Below are 15,960 nucleotides of genomic sequence, written 5' to 3'. Positions count from 1 at the left end.
TGTCGAGTTTTCTCAAGTCGCTCGCTTTTGTTTGGTCCTATTTCTCTACGTCTCTTTCCTTTCTCGCAAAAAGTCCCGCTCCGTCCGTCTTTTTTCACAAAATACAACCGTACCGTTATGTATACATATACGTGCCATATATTGGACCGTAACTAGAGACAGACAGAACAAAACGAGAGACGAGCACTCAAACAAACATACGAAAATAAAGAATAAAACAAAATTTATACAGAATTTTTTTACGGCGGCGCAAATGCAATTTTTGTGTGTGTTTCCGGACGGGACGAAAAAAATTAATCATCGAGGAAATAAATAAAACGCTTATATCGCTTTTTAAAACAAAAACGTCTCGCTTGCGGACATGTCGTTGCTTACTTGCGGCAAAATAGGGAGAGAGAAAAAAAACCGTTGATTAAAAATCGATCGCTCGTTAACGTTGCCGCTCTTTGCGGGTTACAAGACGTAATATCGTAATATCGTATTTAAATAAATTTTCATGAATTTCCGTCGGGGCTCGCAGCTTCGTTCGCTCGGAGATGGCTCGCTCTTTTGATACGCATTAGCGCGGAGAGAAAAAAACGAGAGAACGCGCTTATAAATAATTTTGTATTTAAAAACATAGAATTTCGCTTTGTCGGGGGAATTTGTGCGAGCTCTTACCGGGCCGTTCTCGCAAAAATATATCCATTGGCGAGAAAAAACACGCCGAGAGAGCGCCTCGATGTGCGGTGATCATATAATGAAGGAATAAATATTAAATCAAGCGGCGCTTCAGCCCGAGCAAGATAAACGAGCAAACTGCTATTTAAAAATGCCGCACCACCTTTGCTACATAAAACTCATTTAATGCAACGCACTAAAAAGAGGCGAAAAAAATAGTCCAAAAATTTTCGCTGTTTTCAAACCCGCGCGATTTCAAATGAGAAATGTTTACTCCGGAAAACACGCATTTAAAAAAAAAAAAAAAAAACACCTGTCGCTCACCTTGTCCTTTTTCAAATATTAAAAGTTGGTTAAAAAATAAGAGAAAAAACTTAGGTGGTGCAAATTTTATTGAAAAGAATTTCAAGCGACAATTCTCGTACGAGATGTGTATCCACGCGAGATGTACCGCGTGTTCTCACAGTGTAGACACGCTTCTCAACGCGATCGAAATATGTACTCGAACGAGGGACGCGAGAGAAACCGATACTCGATCGAGACACACTCGAGCGAGACGCTTGGGGAGAGAGATATGAAACGCACGAGAAAGTTACACGATTAAAGCGCAGGATATGTAAGATTTTTTCTTGAAAAAAAAAAAAAATAAATAAATAAAAGAACAAAACATCGATCAAACTCCAAACCATTGTCAAAAAGAAAAAAGAAAAAAAAAAGAAAAAGTGAAAGCGTACACAAGTTTTGTGCGTAGGCGGAAGCCGAGCTGAGGAGCAAGGAGCAGCTCTCTTCTCGTTCTCTCTCAACGTATAGTAACAGTCTTTTAGCTTGCTCGTCGCGAGTTAATGAGAAAAAAAAAAGAAAAGAAAAAGAAAAAAAAACGACGGCACACAAGCGAAGAAACAATTAATCACGTTCTCAAGCGGAAAGAAAACTCAAACATCGATATACAACCATTGACATTTGCTACTGAGAAATTAATCGTGTGCCGAGGGAGGAGGGGGCGATCTTCTCGTCTTGCGCGCACGGTCGCATTGTACGTTGTTCTCTCCCGTCGCGCGGGATTACTATCAGCACTCGAGCGGCGGTTTATAAGTTACGTTTCGCGAGACGACGCTTTGTCCGAGGAAATTAAGCGGCGCACCGCGACAGTCCGACGGTTATATCGGTCGCGGCGGGAATTAACTATTGAAACGAGATATGCATATAGACGACCGAAACAATTATACCGCCATATCCTAATGCGCGAGGTGGAAACGAGGTCGATGTATTATTCAGACACGTCAAAATGGTTCTGTCTGTCTCCGCGCGAAAGAGAAAGAGAGAGAGAGAGAGACACTTTACTTAGGAAAGTGCCCGGGCCTCGCCGAAATCTCAAACGTTAGAAGAGATACGTTCAAAATGGGAGCACTTCGTTAAGCGATGCGCGCGCGTTCTCTCTCTCTCTCTCTCTCTTTCTCGAAGTGCTCACCGTAAAGTACACGCCGCCTTGCATAAACCCGTTAATGTTGCGTCGTGAAATCCTTGCCGGAGACGCGCGGAACGCCTCAGAGCGTCACGGCCTTTTCCCCTTTCCACCCCTTCCGTTCCCTCACTGTCGGATTCCCGTCCTTAAAACCACAATCCTTCACAAAGGATCTCTCTGTCTCTTTCTCATACGATATGTCCTTTGTCACAGGACGCGCATAAGCCGGCGCCGGCTTGCTGCCTTGATAATGAATACGGAATAATTATCTCGATGTATATACGTCTCACTTGAATTTAAACAAGGATCGCGATGTCTCAAGAGAAAGAAAAAAAATTCTGGGAGAGGGTTGAGAGTAATGAGAAATAAAAACTGCAAATATGTAACTTCCAAAGACGTCCACAAGGACGCAATGCGTAATAAAGTTTAGAAGTGACACGCGCAGTTCATTTATCACATGAAACTTTGATGTTTACGGGGAGAGAGAAAGACAGACAGAGAGACGCTGAGTGTGCGCACAGAACGTGGTTTACTTTTCAGCGAACTTGACGCGACAGAGAAATGACACTCGAGGCGCTCCGCGACCCGGAAAAATGGAGTTCCTGAAAGCTCGCGCTGCCATTTGAACTGATCAATATTCGTTTTTCGCCGAGTGTGTATATAAATCTCCGGGAGGACTCTCGCCCCGACAATCGTAATGGGAAAACATAGGGCGCGCAATAATAAGCAAACATGTCCGGTAATCAAGCTCTCATATAAATTCTCGTTTTCGATAGACTTTAACAAAGATTTAAATAGCCGGTGCAAATATATTCGCACGAACGTTGTACATACTGTCGTTAGAGTTGATTAAAACCTTTTTCGAGTCGAGTGCTCGAACTTTGAACTTTCCGCGGGCACACATTTGAAAGAATTTTCCGATTTTTAAACAACATCAAATCTCGAGCGCGCGCTGCGTAATTACATCCTTCAATTTATTATCGCGGAGATGAAATAACGTTTTTTGCGCGCGCGTAAGGGCGTGCGCGAGAGAGAAAGAGAAACGCCCTATGTGGAATGCCGCAATTTTACTCTTGCCGAGGCGAGACTATCGCCGGGTTCTCTCCGAACACAACAAGACCGGCTGAATTCTCGCCAGGAGAGTCCATTTCGAGCGATATCCCAAGCATAACATTGCGTGTTAAAACTCTTGCGCGAGAAACTCCGTTTATTCTCCGCTAGCCATCTCGAGTGCCACTCTATATAATAATTCGCTCGTGCGGTATGTAGGCGGGAGCGCGCAAACGTGAAGCATAAGCGTGTGTGCACATTTCAAAAGTAAGGATGCAAAAAAAAAATTCTCTCCCGAAATTGCACAGCAACGCGGTACTTGCACGCAACAAAAAAAAAAAATAAAAAAAAAAATAAAAAAAAAAAAATACTGCGTACAAAAAATCCCGGAATGTAATTCTGTGTAAACACAAAATATGGTAAAGATGTTAAAATTACTTCCTGTGTTAAGTTACTCTTAATCGTAACAGTATGTACATAATTGCAAAGCGGTTAATAATTAATCGGGAACAAACCGACTACTATTATATCCGAGCAATATCCGCGCATTCTATTTACACGTGCGAGGACTGTGTGCAGTACGCACACAAACTCCGGATATGTTCCCTTGTGGGCCAACTATTGTGCAAGCGTCACCATCTTATACGGTTCTCTCGCGGAAATAGCGGGCCGCAAAGGGTTAAATCGCTATCTACCCTCCCGTCAACAAAACGAACCCGATTGTTGTCGCACACACAGGCGTATCTCTCGTCGTATCGATCGACTGCATTCACGCGAGCTTCCGTTCCCGATTAATGCGCGATTTAAATAATATTCGCGTGATAGCGCGCACGAAGGAGAAGAGAGGGAGGGCGACAGGAAGAAAAAAGGTGAAAGGTCATTCCGCGCTCTTCCGATCGATGAGAGGCCCGGGAAAGGACTTGCGGGAGAACCAGGGGAGAGGGTGGGAAAAGCGGGGCCAGAAAAGAGGGACGAAGAAAACGAACGAGTTGAAAACTTTCGTCGTTCTGCCGACCGAGGGGGAAGGGGAGAGAGTCGATTTTTCAATGAAACCCGATCGTCCGGTCGCGCTACTTTTTCATTTATACTTTTCCGCGACGAGTTTTGCCCCGTGACGAAAAGTATGTGTGCGCGTGCGAAATGCAGTCGGCGGATACCGACGACGACGCCCCGTCGGCGCTGCAAAAGAGAGACTTCAGTATGTACACTTCGTCGCTTTTTATTTCATGTTTTACTGTACATATACACACACAGGGGATTGGAGAAGGAGAGCGATAATTTTTGTTTTTTTTTTACTTATATATGTATAGATGCGTGTAAGTACCTTTTTCTCTTTTGTTAGTGGAGCAGCCTCGGTTAGATACGGTGTTAGAGCAGTGTTTTTCAACCCTTTAAGACGCACGTGATCGAAGAGATTGCTGGTCGGAAGCTGGTACATCAATACCAAAAAAATTTCCGATTAAAAAATCCATATTGCTAAAAAAAAAACATCGTCTCTCGATATTCCGCGAATATAAAAATTTATATAAAATTCTTCAACAGAAAACAAGAACAAAATTCGGCAAAGTCCGCACATTTGATTAAATAATTTGACGGCAGAGAGAAAATGCGAACACGACGACACACACTTTTGCCTCCGTTTATTCTTGTTATCGATATACCTCTTCCGCAAAGTCACAGCGTACCGTGTACTCCCTTTAATCTCGACTTTCAATAGAACAGACATGTAACATGACAGGTACTTTAAAGGCTCACGATGTACGACGAGATTAGTTATCCCGCGGGCATCTTATACACGGGAGAGAGGCAGCCCGAGACAGAGAGAAAGATAGAGAGAGAAAACGAGCCCCTCGTGTTACTCGCAAATTCCCTTTCTCGAACACCTTGCGCTACTAACTTGGCTGGGATTTGTTTCAATATAAAGTAAAGCAAGAAGAACCTTTCGCGGTGCGAAAACAGCTTTGAGAGAAGATAATGGAATTTTTCTTGAACGCGAAACTTGTCTGACGCGGACACAAAAAGGAGGTTGAAAAACACTAGGGTGCGAAAAGGTTGTTAGACCGCATATGTGGTGAACGTCAGTTGGCGTTACGATGACATTACGCGACTCGCGTAAATTCAGGTGAAATCGAAATGTGAAAGAGAGAGAGAGAGAGAAAGAGAACAGAAAAAAGAGAGAGAGAGAGAGAGTTCAAGAATGGCGAAAAGGCAAAGCGTCCGTGTGTCGGAAGGCGATAAACTTCCGAGGATAAAGTTGAAGTAAACGAGAATTCCTTCTTTTTTTTCTTTCTCCAAAGAAAACGCGTTCATTCTCTTTTCGCACACAGCGTGGCGCAAAGAGATACTCTCTGTTTTGCTAAGAGAACAAAACAAAATTAGTTACACTCGCGCGTGTGTCGTCGTGAAAACAACAAGCGTGTATTTTTCCCGCGGTTTTTCGCAGTTCTCCCGCACGCGAATCAACAACAAATATCGAATTTGAATATCGAATTTGAATATCGAATCTCAGCAGAGAGAAAGATCATCGGCTCGGGTCTCGAGCGTGTGTCGTCAACGATATGTGGCGTATATGCGAAACGAGATTTTTTTTGTCCACATGGTAAGGTCAGATTGAATACGTGTACGCAATTATTGTTTATTAGTTCACAAAATCTTTTTTCTTAGTACAAAAATATTACAATATTCTGTCTGGTAACATTGTTACTTCTGGTGTTTATATATGTATATGTATATATATGTATATACATATGTGTGTATATATATATATTTATTTATTATATTCGCTTCGTTATATTAATACATTACTATACGCACAAGCCAAGAAAAATTCTGGCGTCTTTTTGTTACGAGCTATATTTTATTATTGAGTATAACGGAGAGAGATCTCTCCGGAGAGAGGAGTCGATCACGTAACTTTTACCCTCAGCGTCGAAAGTAAAAAGTTTCTCGCTCTCTTATTGGCTCCTACATACAGAATTCTGCGGAAATCCATTGACAGAAGCCAACAAGAGTAATGGGATTTCGCGTAAAAATTACACACGACCGTCAGGCTCTGTGAGAAAATTCGAGTTGCAAACGCGTGATAAAACATCGGTACGGTCGAAAATCAGATCGCTCACATTTTCGCTTCTTGGTTCGAAGCAACAGAAAAATGACAGAAAAAAAAAAAAAAAAAAAAACAAAATAAAACAATATATTAAAATGTTTTGTATCAAAACACTTTTGTCCGCAAATTTCATCGCGCGTGGCGAACATTTTGATACGTCGTCGAGTAGTTTTTCAGCAAAGTGACGCAAAATTTTGCTTGGGCTTCGCTCTCTTCTTTCGCGCGTTGAAAGAAGTTCCTCTAGTCTCTATTGATACGCTAAACGTTTAGTCTTGAAGGAAAAAATCAATTAAATACTTACAAATAATTGTGGCATTAATCTATATGTTATGGCGGCATAGGCAGGCGTCTTTCATAAGGTACAATTTTCTTCTGGAAAACGTGGAATAGGGGGAGGAAAAGGAATGAATAATAAAAGGCTGTCAAGAGACGGGAGCGCGATGGTCAACGCAAAAGCCCGGATGCGATATCGTTATCGATCGCGACTTTATTTTTAAAAGCCGAAGAGAGAGAACGCGAAGAGCTAAGTGTGATGAAAATTTAATGATTCGCCGGAAAAATCATCCACGCGCGTTAGCATCGCACGTAGTCGATTCCCCGTATTTTTAACACGAAGTTAAAACGTACAAATACGCGCGCCACCTTGACTTATCGCCATCTTCACGTAATTTCCAACAGTCGACTAAAAAGATGGAACTGATAATTAAAAAACAAATTTATCTAAGAATTACTTAACGGAAGAAATAAAAGCTTGCTTCTCAAATCCTTCAATTAGAGGAAGACTCGAGAGAGAGAAAGAGAGAGAGAGAGAGATCAAAGGTGAGCGAATAGATCCGCTCTCTTCTCTGTTTTTCTTTCACACACACACACACGCTTCGTAATTAAAAAAGGCGCGCGACGAATAAGAGAAAAACCGCACACACACGTTTTGATATTCCACCAAGAATATCAAGACTAACGAGTATTTTCGCGTGATCAAGACGAAATGATGAAAAATATCATGCGAACTATATTTTATGGATATGCAGCGGGGCGGCACAGGCTACGTGCCGGGATAACGTGCCACGTAGAGCTAGCGTGACACTGGTTATGTTTTAGTTATCGAGCTGGGAAATCGATGTGCCGCCGACAATGCCAATATTTCTTCTTCTCCGCGAGAAACAGCCCCCGCGGACTATTCTCGAGTGCTGTGAAATTAACGTCCGGAAATGAAGTTCGATGGCGCAATCTTGATTGGGGCGCGAACGCCGATCTCGATTTGCAAACGCGAGCGCGCGCGCGTGAGTGACGTTGACCGATGATACCGAACGATGTGTGTAACAGTACGCTCGTCCTGTCATATTATACGCGCGATATAACCTCTACGCTCTTGTACAGTCTATCTAAACATATTACCGCAGATTTGCGCAAACCTCTACGAAAGGAGACACGAGAACTGCCGCTACTCGTCGTGGGCGTGTACAAATCGCGACGATCTCACGCGGCTCACGTTCGCGCAAAATGACAAACAATTAATCGAAAGTCTCCGCAGCGACTGGAAAAAATTTGGTTTTGCAAAACCTCGGCTTCGAGAACCGCCATCAGCCGTCATTGATCGTGCGAGCGATAAAATGGGTCATGCCTAAAATAGTCAGAGGCTCAAGGACGTCCCTTTCATCAAAAACGACAGTTCACGCGCGTTCTCGCATGCCACATCAACACGTTTTTCTTCGAAGAATTGAAATGTGAAATCGACAGATTTTGATGATTCGACAAGGATCTCACGTCGATGCGCGCAATCTTGTATTACCTATGTTTATCAACGAAATTGAGTCGCTCTATTTTTTTGAAAAGAAAAAATCTTTTCACGCGCGTTTTCTTTCTTTTTTTTTTTTTTTCTTCATCTCCCGTCTTTTATACGGTCGGAATTTTCCGCGCACGTCCCGACACACCAATATGCCGTCCGCTATTCTTTTTTCGCGGTTTATTCAGAAAATATGTAAAGACGCGCGAGCGAGCAGACATCAGACACGTGCTCGCATTTCCAGAAAGCACGTACAACTTTTGATCCTCTTTGGCGACTCGTGTCGCGGTTTAACATTTTTATATGTTTTTTAAAGGAATCGTAAAAAAGAGAAATAAACTTTCATAAAGCGCCGGGAGATGAGCGCGTTCGCGGCTGCTCTTTGAATTTTTCCGGGTTATTTCTTTTCTTCGGATGACGCGCAAGATTTCTCCCAACTCAAAAGAAGACTCGCGCTCTCGTGAGCTTCGAGTGGCGCTCGAAATGAAGCGAATGGCGAAATGAAGCGAGTGCGAAAGCAAATATAATATGCAAACCAACAGGGGATTTCAAAATGTGCAATTTTTAACTGAAAGAATATAAAAAAGAGATTTAAAAAAATAAAAAATAAAAAAAAATCTAGACAGAGTGTCACGAGATGCAACAATTCGTCTCGACGTCGATCCACAAATACAAGTTGTAAAAAAAATTACAATAAAAAATAATTTTAATAATATAATTTACTAATTTTTATACTACAAAAACTTTTTTATGTTACAATATAAAAATCAAATTAGAGAAATAGGTTTTTTATGCAACTTAAAACCCTTTCGAGATCTTGAAGAAAGTGCCGGAATGCATCGGAGAGCGAGAGAATGCACGAAAACGATCGCATCGAAGAAGACGGACGGGCAGCGGCGTATTAGTGTAACAAGCAGGGCGTCCATTCCTCGGCGTGATTATTTCCGAGACTTCTGACTGATCTTATCGCGCACGTAACACGACCCTTACGAGTACCTCTACGAGGGTTCGCATGTTGATTTATATCGGGATCACGAGGCACGAACGTATTCAAATGCTCGACCGGTGGCGTCACACGGAAGCAAAGGCCGGTCGGAAGTGAGGAAGGCATTCCCGGCCGCGTCAAGACAGAGACGAATGAGGCGGATATGTGGGATCTGGCCAGAAATTACCCCCGCGAGAGGAGAAGGAAAGGGAGCAAAAAGTGGAAAGAGTTTCCTCTCTGCGCGATGTCGTGTTTGTACAAATGCGAGCCGTTTGTAAATGAGACGCCAATTTCCTTCCCCCTCCCTTCCTTCAGGATAAAGCGAGCGGAATTACGAGAGAGCTAACTCTCTCTCCTGTATCTCCGCAACGAGGAAGATCACGTATCGAAAGCGAGCGCACGCGAAACGGGATATTTATGAATAAAGGAACCACTCGACTCGGGCGGACGTCGAGCGCGCGCGCTTCGGGGAAGATTCGTCACTCGAACTTGTTTCAAAGCATTCCAAAACTTCGACGAGTGGGTGCTTCATCGCACGCTACTCGTTTTCCGCGCATCGATCCGAAAACTCATTCCGTACAATTTAGAGCCGGTTAACGCTCCCGCTCTCACAAGCCTCTCCCCTTTTCTGTCTCCTCTTCTATTCTTTTCCAATCTATCTTGTTCGATTCGACGAGATTTGTTTGAAGAGATTTAAAAAAAAACGCGTTGGTGCTCCGGCGAGTTCGTGAAAATGAAGAAGATGACAATCTTTAAGATGATAACAGCGGTCACATCATCCGACGAGCAAAATTGCTTTCTCGAACACAGTCAGCGTCAAATTAGGATTCGACTGTAGGTCACTGCCGGCGTGGCAGTCACCCCTCATTCATCCGCGCGATTGCTATTTTCGATTCGAAGGGAGTACTCGGTTGGGGCGGAGGCCCCGGCCAGCTGCTGGTACTTCGCCGTTTGATCCCGCGGAACAACTCTCTCTCCCTCAGCGAGACATCGTTGTCTGACGCCGTAACACAGAGAGAGAGAGAGAGAGAGGAGAAAGAAAAAGAAGAGGGTACACGCGAGAGAAACGAGAGGGCGAGGATAAAAGGGGGAGATTTATTATGCAGAGGAGAGAGAGAGAGAGAGAGAGAGAGAGAGAGAGAAAGCGCGCGCAAGAGAAACGAGCGAGCCCTTTCGGGGCTTAACACACTTTGTACCGCGCCGCGTAAGCCCCGTCTTTATTTTTTCGGCTGGCGTTGATATACGCGGCGATGATACACACGCTCGGCGGTTTATATTCTGAATAATGCATCCGAATTTTCCTTGGCGAAACTTTCATCTCGTCCTTCGGGGTTACACACACACAAAAGTGTTCTTTCGCCGGGACTCTCTTTTTTCCAATATCACGCGAAAAACCAACGGACACTAACACAAGGATACGACACGCGTTAATTACGTTCCGGGAAATCTCATTTAAAGAAGCGCAACAACACGAATTTTCGGGATTTTACATCATCTGAACATCACAGAACGAATCGTCTTTCGGACGCATTTAACGCAGTAATATTTGCACCGTAAAACTCGATACACACGCACAATTCGCTCGCTCCCTCCCTCTCGCGCGCTGACATCGATCACCGTGTTGTATCCTTGCCAGAAAGGATCGTTGAGGGACGCAGGAGGGTCAGAAACGAGGAAAGAGAGAGAGAGAGAGAGAGAGACACAGGCAGCAGCCGAGACGAACGGCAAAGGGGATTTTAGCAACAGTGCCAGGAGGGTACATTTCCCACACACCCTCTATTGTATGCGCGCCGTCTCCTCCCTGATGCAGTCGAACCGAACTGCACAGAGGATTGCAGTGTGATCTATGTGTACGTTGTATTCAACGTACTCCGGCCCATACGGCACGTATTTTGCGACGGCACCTACTGCGTTACAAAGACATTCCCGCCGTCTTCTTCCCCCGATCGAATGACGATTGCGCGCGACAATACCAAAAACAAGCCCGCAATCTAAGCGATAAAGTTTCGCTCGCTTCTGCGATCGAATTTAATTGTTCAGAAGACGTTCGGAGATTGTATTGTACATGTGTGTATTTTAAATGCAATATCAGTTATTAACAACACGACAGTTCGATCGGAATTCGCACTTTGTGCGCACGAAGCTGGAAATCGGTTCGAGAAAAACAATCTCTACGGAGCCGATATTTGATATAGTTCTTTAAATATTCATCAGCGAATAAATAAACACCCGATGCGCGTTTCTTCTTTACACAACCGTGAGAAAAAAAAAAAAGTCAAGTATATTGCGGCGCAAGATTGTTTATTTAATATCGAGATATATTTGCACGTTCTCTTTTCTCTTTTTCTCTCAATTTTTTGTCGCACTGTCGACTCGATTTAATAAATTATTGAGTGACAAGATTTTTTTTGAAATCCCGGACGAACTCGCGATGGCTATTAATACTTGAATTCGAGCTGATCACGTGTCAGTTTTTCGTTTATTCGGCCAAACATAAAGAATAGTTCGACGTCAACCGCTCAATCTCTAATTATGCTAATTATCCGCCGGATTAATTAGAAAACTATATGAAGGGAGCGAACTCCGCGAGTAATTTCTATTCACACGCGCGTATATTTAAATTTTCCCTACACATTGTGTTTATATTCCACGTGTAAACAAATAAATACATGAACAAATATATACCCGTAAATATATACCCATATAAATATTTCTAAAATCATACAATTACACATTTGTTGTATAAATACTCATATTTTTACACATACGCGTTCACGTGCGTTATATATGTTCTCTCTCTCTCTATATGTATGAACACATAAGTGCCTCTGAAATTGTTCTATTACCCGATGAAATCTTCTAAGCGAATTACACGGTCGCGCAAGTTTGGAAGAGAAACGAAATTCGGTCGCGCGCCCTAACTTCTCCCGATGTGCGGTTTGATTCCGGGAGTGCTACTCTCTCTCGTAAGATCGAACTTCATTTCGAGTGTTCCCGTCAGTAGATAGACCTATCTCGTACATCTCGCCCTCCTCCTGACGGTTTCAGTGATACATACCGCCCCCGTTCCCAAGACCGCAGCGCGTTCCTCGAACATGTAACCCAGTCAAGACGAAAGGAGGGCGAGGGTTGATTGAATAGCTCGGAGATGGCGATAACAAGACATTGCGGTATACGCGAAGAGAATACCGGTCTCAATTGAGCATTTCGTGTCGGCAATAGCCGCACGGGACTTGAATCGCTTTGGGTAATTTGACGGGACAATATTAACAGCGAGGAAATCAATTTTTTTTTCTTTTAGGAACAGTAAACTGGAAGACTGAAGTAAATGAGCTACAAACGAATTACGTCAGCAATTATCTGAAGTGAGCGAATATAAACTTCTATAATCAAAAGACTCTGTTAACCTTTAGAGAGCCGGCATGTGTTTTTCCTCGAAATCTTGTATAATTGACCCAAAACTCGTCCATGCAACGTCTTACATAAAAGTTGTCGCAGAGCCTCAGAGCCTCTAAACCGGCTAAGGAGACAAAACGGTCTCTCTCGCACTGGAGAAGAAATATATCCCGGTAAGAATTTCTCAGATCAAACGTCCATTAAATATCCGAGAATGTTTTTCGTTTTAAATAATTACAAAAAGATCAAAATCGCGAATACAAAAAAAAAAGTAAGCTGCGGAAAACCGTCGATTGTTAAAACACACAGAGAGAGAGAGAGAGAAAGAGGCGTCTCTTGCGGTGGGATTTGCTCGAACTAAAAATCTCGCGGTTAAGTGGTTAATGACTCTGTGCGGAGTTTCCCTGGCGCAGAGACGAAAGTTTTGCTCTTCGAGAGCCCAGACTCTCGAAAATCGGCGAAAGACGAAGGCGCGGTTTCTTCTCCATTGGCTAAGCCAAGCGCCGTGTTTAAAGTAAGCGAGCCCGAAGAGACGAAAGCCTCTTGTCGCACTCGACGATCGCAAGAAGAGAAGGAAGAAGAGGAGAAGGAGAAAGAGGAGGAAGAAGGCAAAACTAGATTCTTTGCGACCGAGGTATCGCGGTCGGGATATACATTTCCTCCTTGGTGATCTTATTGAGAACACTCTCCTTTTGCTCTATCCTCTAACTACCACCACGTCGCGGCCATAAGACGCGGTCGTATAATAATAAAGGCGAGAAGATATGCCAGTAAGCAGCTTAACGTCCGTCAGGAGCCTATTACTCTCCTTGCAGACAAATATCGGTCTCTTGCTCTTTCTCTTACGTACATACACACACACACACACACACATACACACACACACTCTCTCTCTCTCATATTCGTGTATGAGAATATGAAACAAGTGTGCAAGGAAAACTATAATACGTCGTTTCGTTGACAGAGCCGCTTTGTTCGGAACTCGATCGACGTCGGAAAATAAGTACCGACAGTAAAAGAGACTCCCCGGAAGATGATTGCAGAGACGACAGTGGGATCAGGAGTCGAGCGAGAAGAAAGAGTAAAGACGAGGAAACGCGACGAGGAAACGAACGGCGTTACGTGCCGCGCGTGCAAAGTGCAAAAATATTCTTTTCGATGCGAATTTACGAACCGCGTGGGATTTTCGAACGGGTTTTCGTGTTTTTCGCGAGAAAAGAGAAGCAGTCGACGAAAATACGCGAAATACGTGCGTCGGGAGAGAACGTCGGGATGAGAATCGATAAAATCGAGAGGCCAACAGAGAGTGCAACCAGTAGGTTACTCCGCTGGAGTAATTAAGATAATGAAGGGCGGGTTTATAATTAGATGCAACGACGGATCGATGGGCTAAGTTACTGCAGGGGAGATGCAAAATGCTTTTTATCGCTCAAGCGTGGAGGAAAAGGGGAAGAGAGAGAGAGAGAGGAAGCGAGAAGAGAGAGAGAGAGAGAGAGCCCTTTGACCGTGTTGCGGCAGGGAAAGTCTGGCGTGATGCTAATTTCCATTTGAGCCCTGCCGAGCAATGGCGTTAATGCAAGCGACGGCAATGCATGCATCCATCCGCTTTACCGCCTCTTCGGCGAGAGAGACGAACGGTCGGGCGAGCGATTTTCCACCGTTAAAGGTCGGCGGGGCCCGAAAGTTATGACGCCAAGTATCCTACTTCTCGTGACAACGACGTTCTCTCCGCGCGACGTCGAGAGATAATAATGCAGCAGGCTTCAACCGTCGCGCACGTCACGGCCAACTCGCGCTCGTCCCATTAATAATAACCGCGTTCGAATTGCCGCTCCGAAGTAGGTCTCCTTGTTACGGAGACCGCGAGAGACTCCCGCGCGCGCGCGACAATTCCAAATTCCGCGTACAAAATGTCTGGGGAGGAGAGCACACACTCGGTGTGCCCTCTCCCCCTTTTCTCCCTCTCGAACACGCTCTGCACTCGGCGAATACGCGCCGACGGTTTGAATAATTCGTCAAGAGACAATTTTTCTTGCGCGTCGCGCGCTGTTGCGTGAATTAGTTTGACAACTGGTATACATCAGGAAGAAAAAAAAAATAGATTATTTGTCGCGTCTGTCGGAACTGTGTGCGCCACTTTAGACTTCTGCAACTTTCACCATTTGCGGCAACGAGATCGACCCGGTGGGTCTAGTTCTCGAACAAAAAAAAAAAAAAAAGGTTTACCAGTTTCAACTACACTCGTATTTTTCAAGGCGTGTCGCGAGACGAGAATTCAAAAAGAAGAACGGAAGAATAATTGCGTCTCGGAAAATCGACGACCGTGTCACTGGTCGAAATTAACGCACGTGCACCAGAACAGGCAATCAGATTCCGTGCGCTCTCTCTGCGAATTCCGAGCGTATTTTATTTTGTTTGTTTGTTTGTTTGTTTTTTTTTTTTTTTTTGGTCACAATTCCGGAAACGTCGTCGGAGTATGTCCGGTGAAACGCGAGACAAGCACTTGCTTGTTGCGTAACACACAAAAACACACAAACGGAAAGAGAGAACGAGAACAACAAACTCGCGATTGCATGCATTCCCTCGTGGAAACCGCGACGTCGCTTTGTCGCGGAATTGCGCAGATAGCAAAAGTTGGCCGCGTCGGTTTTGCGCGAATTTATATTTAAAAATTTGTAGAGATCATAGTCGCGCTGAATCATTATTATCCGTCGTCATCTTTTGGCGCAACATCTGACACAATGGATTGTGTGTGATATTCTCGCGTTCGAAAATCGACACGTGTTTGTCGAGCCCGGATGAAAGAGCCGGCACCGGCAGTCGTTTGCCATCTGAGGAGAATAGAAGTTTCGCAAACGACGCGACTTTATTATCGAGCTTTTAACACCGGGTGTCGAACGGATGGGCGGTTAATGATCTTACGCGCGCGCGTCCCCGCATGTTCTCTTCGAAAAACTACCGATATGCTCGCCTGATCTACGACCGATATTGGCGCGAATTCAATGGCACGAAGAGCTAAAAGTGTCACATCTGCAAATAGAGAAAGAATGTAAGTAAAAAAACAACTGGCTCGGTGCCATTCCCGCCCGGAGCCACGACGAGCGGAAACGTCGGAAAAAAAGGGCGATCGAGGGCTAACGTGTGACCATGCGCCGCCTAACGGAGGATGTTAGGAAGGAAGGTGAGTTTTGTTGTCGCTTATAATAATTACTATTTATCTTTAGTCACTGATAAGCGATTTTTCTCGTTGTACTTAAACGAAAGGCACCACAAACGAGCTCTCCTGAGAAGCCTGTCTTTTCTCGTTTTTTTTTGTATTTTTTTTATTTTTTATTTTTTTTCCTTTACAATCCTATCAGCCTGCGAGACTAGTTTCATGACTATATATTGGAGCCACTCTGCGACCCATATAAGAAATCAGTCTTCGACATGATTTTTCACAACCTACATTATTATATATTTATAAAAATGTATTGTGTATATATATATTACGACGTAAGTTCACACTCTCTCACGCA

At 44.0% G+C, this 15,960-nt stretch overlaps 1 protein-coding gene across 3 annotated transcripts in view; it reads right to left on the bottom strand.

Annotated features, from left to right (window-relative positions):
• The window catches only part of LOC109857143 (sex determination protein fruitless), a 60,216-nt gene that overhangs the window by 23,902 nt on the left and 20,354 nt on the right, over positions 1 to 15,960 (bottom strand). The gene's annotated exons all lie outside the window — the stretch shown is intronic.

Source organism: Pseudomyrmex gracilis, unplaced genomic scaffold (assembly GCF_002006095.1).
Source record: "Pseudomyrmex gracilis isolate BER0280 unplaced genomic scaffold, ASM200609v1 scaffold_147, whole genome shotgun sequence".
NCBI lineage: Eukaryota > Metazoa > Arthropoda > Insecta > Hymenoptera > Formicidae > Pseudomyrmex > Pseudomyrmex gracilis.
The sequence above is the reverse complement of the archived record's forward strand: the minus strand, read 5'-3'. Positions and strand labels throughout refer to the sequence as shown.